Source organism: Meleagris gallopavo, chromosome 1, assembly GCF_000146605.3.
Source record: "Meleagris gallopavo isolate NT-WF06-2002-E0010 breed Aviagen turkey brand Nicholas breeding stock chromosome 1, Turkey_5.1, whole genome shotgun sequence".
Classification (NCBI taxonomy): Eukaryota; Metazoa; Chordata; class Aves; order Galliformes; family Phasianidae; genus Meleagris; species Meleagris gallopavo.
The window spans coordinates 171,398,773-171,404,308 of record NC_015011.2 but is presented as its reverse complement, the minus strand read 5'-3'; positions in this window follow the sequence as shown (position 1 = coordinate 171,404,308).

Below are 5,536 nucleotides of genomic sequence, written 5' to 3'. Positions count from 1 at the left end.
ATATATATATATATATATATATATATTTCAATATGGTAAAATATCTTGTGGCCAAAATCAGAGGTTGGTTTTTCTTTACAAGATGTGATTAGTGTAGACTATCTCTAAGAAGAAAAGTCTGCAGCTTTTTCTTGCTGATTCTTAAGAAGAAATGTAGGGGCACATTTTCATTGCTTTTCTTCTGTTCCCTTCTCAAAATGATTCTCAGGTAAATAGGATAATTTCTGTCAGTTTTATTGGTGTAATTAGATGAATGGTGGTTTTCCCTAATTAAATAAAAGAACAATAACCTGGGCTTCTACTGTTTAGGCAGATTTTGAGATTTGATTTTGAAGGAAAAAAGTGTCATTTTCTTGGTGCCAACTAGAAATAGTTTTATTGCATCATTTGCTGTCAAAATAATGGGTTGAAGGCATTTAGAGTGTCTCCAGCAGTGAGCACAGCCCACCCATCTTACAGAGAAGAGGAGAGGAATCATCCCCACCCCTCTCAAGCTCCTGGAAGGCAAACATGAGACTATTTACAAGAGCACTCATTTTCCCTCTCCAACCCTTCTGCGGCCTTTCTGATGAGTAAGAATATAGTGATGCTTCCTAATAGTTCCTTCTCATCCTCCAACAGCTTGCACCTCTGAGGCTTCCAGAGTCAGAGGTAGTCCTTATTCTTTTTTTTTTTTTCTCATTTCCTTTCTCCCTCCTCTCACTTACTCTTTTACTGTCCATGTCAGGCGGCTAAGGCATCTTAAGCTTTCACTTCTTTTATGTTTTTTTCTTTAAAGAAAGTATGTATATGTGCTCACAAATGCATCAGTCAAATATCAAAGTTCCATTAGGAAATTCCCCCAAAAAATATTAATATTTCTCCTATTTTATCAAGCTCTTCAGTGGAAACTATTTACTGAATTCAGTACACTCCTGAGTAGTTTTCTCTTCCTGAAGTCCATTTTTCTTGCAAATTAGTATTCCAGACAGAAATGTTGTTGGAGGGGTTGCTTACTTGGGGTAGAAACAGGAATGTGGGAGATGTGATTCTTTTTCCCTTTTTATGGCAGACGTGTAACCACACAAGCTTTGTACTTCCAAACATGCATTCAGCCAGATTTCCACAGTTTCTGCTTATTATATATTCAGATTTTGATCCTCTAGTCTAAGTATAAAAAAGAAAAACATATTTGTATGAGTTTAATTTAGAATATAGATTCAGGCATAAACTGAAAACAGTTCTACTTTTGATATGCAGTTGGCATTCACACTGAAAACAAACAAACAAAAAAAGCCTCACGGTTTCTCTAACATTCTATTTTTAGACATCTCAGTATTTATTCTAATCATGTTTTCCACAGTACTATCCAAAATAGTTAAATATTTTATAAGATAGTTGTCAGTCATAGATGATAGTGCTTGTTAGGACAGCTTTGAAGAGCTCTTCTCTTTGTACCTTACTATGCCCCATTCTAAGCCTGAGCATCCTTGACTTTTAGAATGGCAGCCAGATTTCTTTATTTCCAAGCTTTAAAATTAATTTAAGCTCTGTACTTATGGTGTAAAGCATAGATATAAGGAGCCACCCTCCACAGCTAGGCACCTTATTTCATCTTGACTCTACAATTGATTTCTATGGGAAAATCCCCCTTCTCCAAAATCTTCATAGGGCTTTACAGGGACCAACCCAAATAGATGAGTGGTAGGAACAGCATTAATGGTACCTACACTAAACACTTTCTCTGACTTGTGGACAGAGATTTTTCCATTTTGTTTTTGTCACTGATGTTACAGAAGCAAGCTAGAAAACCAGTTGAGCAGGCAGTGTTGGTTGGTCTTGGTTCCATTGGTCAGAAACCATACAAGAGGTGACTCCATCCAGTGCATTTGAGCAGTCCTCGCTGGTAGCCTGTTAACATGAGTCCTTTTACCTTGGCTTTCTGAAGAAATAATATTTATGGGAGCATGCTCTGTCAGCCTCCATCTTTTTAACTTCTGAACCTGGAAAAAGCCTTGAATAAAATGTAATGGATGAGTAGGAGGTTCAGAAAAAAAAATGCAGTGAAATCAGGTAAATCAGGTAAAACAAAAAGCCCACATGAGAGAGATTGGTGCCTCAGTTCTCCTTTTACAAGGAACTGGAGAATCTTGGTGAGATAGTCTTTGGATGTACCAAAGTGTAGATGTGTAAAGTATGCCATTGGCCAGTAGACAGTTATACTCAGAAACACTCTTCAGTCATTCTGGTGTGGTTTAGAAACACTCATATTTTCAGGAAACATTGAAGTTAGAACTATTTCATTTTAGATGATTCTTCCAAATACACCAAGCAAGTTAGATGCTAACTTAACAACTTCTTTCTTTCTTCCCACGCACGTATCTGAGTAGCTAACCAAATAAGTAAACTTAAAAATATCATGAGCTATCTGAACATAATACTTCCCTTCACTAAAGCCCCAAGAAATACAAGGCTTTCGCTTTATCCGGAAGAGCCTTTCCAGAACGGAGACTGGAGGAAATTGAAAACTGAAGGCTCCCATCTTTCATTTCATTTCTAATCAATTGAGCTCTATCGGCATGACAAGGTACACGGGCTGGACTGTATAAGATACCTGTCAAGTCTGGTGCACTCAGCCTTGCAACTGGGATTTGATCCCTCGTGTTCTTGACTTATTACAGTGAGTTCCTGTTTCAGCAGTATATTGCTATAGCAGGATGCTATCTCCGCTTTCATGTTTCTTCTTCTACTATCAAATATACTTTTCTAAGGTGTGCTTTTTTTCTGTAACTTTTTGATTAAAAAGACAGCTGTAGTGGTTGTCTCAAAGAAAACCTGTCACTTACATGTCCACATTTAGAATCACTTAAGGCTTTCTAGGTTGAAAAAAAAAGTGTCTTAAATTTTATCTAAGAATGAGGAGAAAGCCAGCGCAGGTCATATTGCATTAGTGTAGTTTACTCACATCTGGATGCGTTGCTAAACAATCAAGATCTTACTTTCTAAAATAGCTTAAATTACTCAGTGCTTCTAAGATACCGCTCCAGGCAGAGCACATTGTATGAATCTAATTTTGAAGTGGCAAAGGTATGCACTGCAGTAGTGAGGTTCTTATCTGAAGCACTGAAGTTTCTGGCCAGCTGTAAATCATTACATGATTTTTCAGGTATTATTAATACCTGATCATCTGGCAGGTTGGTGCTTGAACACGTCCTGGAACAACACTAAACCCATGTAAGCCACTCCAGGCTTTCACACAATTATGAGGCTCTCATGTATGCCACCAAGCAAGTCAGCCTTTACCCCCGTAAGGAGGCAGAAGTTGATATCCTAAATTGCTTTAGTCTGTTAGACACGCAGCTTATTCTTCTACTGGACCATAAGTGAACAGATGCCTAAAAAGACTGAGTTTGGTACAGTATTGAGCTTGCCTCTGTGTATTCTGTAACCATTCTGTTAAGTGCTTGCTTTCCATCATGCTTTGAACTATATAAAAAGCTACACATTTCTAGGAATGCTGTGAGGCACATTTTCCTAAGGAAGAATTCGTATTTTATATTTTTCTTTTAATATGACCAGGAAGACTTGGAATTCTATTTACCTGTAAGTGTGTCACTTAATTCAAATCTATAGGAAGTATGCATACATTTGAGAGAAAATGACTTATTTTTTCTTACGCAACACTATCTTTAAATATATTCACAATCTCATCGTAACTATGTATTTTAACAGCTTCTTACTGTTTTATTTGCAGTTGTAATGCATAAAATTACTTTTATTTACATTTTATTTTTAATCAAACACATTTGTGTGCTGTTATGGCACCACTTAAGAGAATTGAGTCACTGTAATTGTTTAGTTATTTCTGTTGGAAAAAAAAGACCATTGAAGTTGATCTTTGATGTTAGTAGTAGTGCTATATGGTTTGTGGAGGAGAAAAAGGAAAAAGTAGGGAAAATTTTGGATATCATGGCCTATCCACACTGGCATTGACATTCAAACAAACTATAAAAATCAATCCCTCCCTCACAATGTGAAACATATGATTGTGGAAGAGTAAAAAGCCTGAAAAGTGAGCTTTGAAAACTTTAAAAACAGGAAAGGAGTTGGGGTTGTTATTCAGTGCAGGAAGAGAAACACAGGACTATAACAGTCACATTTAGACTTCGGTTCTCTTTTTTTGCAATCAAAAACTTGTGCAAATCGTTTTCTTCATTGCAACTGTTGAAAGTGATACGTGAAGGGAGATGTATAGATGCACTCTTCTAAAAACTTCGGCTTGAATGAAGCAGTTACTCCCTGTATCTGCTGTGGTGGAGAACAAACTGAGGGCCACCATCCTCACGTAAGTCCAATGCATTTACTGCAGAAGTCTTTTCAAAGAGTACTTTGTTTCAGACTTTTGATGCCAATAGGATCCAAGTAAAAAAAGAAAAAAGAAAAGAAAAAAAAAAGTCTGAATTCTGCAAACTGTTTCTTTAGGAATCATAAGTTCTTTATTTATTATTAATGTGGCAGAGCTTGTACGAGCGTTAGATTAATAATAACATTATATATGCGTGTGTGCGTGATATTAATTTGTTGAAATATGTTTTGCTTTCCTGACTACAGAGCTTTCCCCAAAGGCTTCTGGTGCTTATCCCTGTTTCTGCTTGCATGCCATGTAGTTTATCTGACATGAACTGAAGTTTTGGGTGTGCGTGAGCTTTTGGTGTCACACACAAATTGTTTCAAATATAGGGACTTGTGGTCATTTTTAATGCAAGCTGGTGTCACAAACATTTGGCTTTGGAGTGAAACTGCTGAGGTAATTTCAGTTGTCTTATTTCAGGCACGTTGTGGCTGATGTTTAATAGTTATCCTTAACATTTAGGTTTTTTTTGTTTAGGTATCATATTAAATTACCATTATAGTTTATACAAACTACTTTACCTAGTAATTAGTTTCAACTGTTCTGTTCTGTGTTTTCCATGCTAAACCCTTTATGAAAAAGAGATTCTGTTTTTTTTTTTCTTTCAGAATAGTGTTATCTCAGAATTAAATGTGGCAATACTCACCACTTTTCAGAATAATTATCAGGAGACCGTAAAATATAACTGGTCTGGATGATTGGAACCATTTTCAAAGTATTTGGCCCACTGAGTTTTTTTCATCTGTTAATGATCACCAAAATGTTACTTTTAGACTTGTAAGTCTGCAGTAGGTAAAACTGCTTGCTTCTGTAATTCAGCATGTAAGAGCACATACTTTATCTTACTGGGGAAGAATTACACCCAACCGTCTTAGTAAATGTACCTCTGGTGTAATTCTCAGGCTCCTAATCATACCCCATGTTCAACTCTTCCAAAGTTTTTGAAAGCAAAGACGTTTGAAGTAACTTTTCATAATATCACTCTTTTGGGGCTTCCCTAAAGAGTTGGGATTATATCAGTGGTGCTTTAGTAGATCTCACACTCTCTCACCTGATGGAGCCTTTTGCTTGCATTGACTTCCTTGAAAAATACAAGCACTAGAATATAGCTGCAAGAACCAAGTGCACCAACTGAAGTCTCCATTG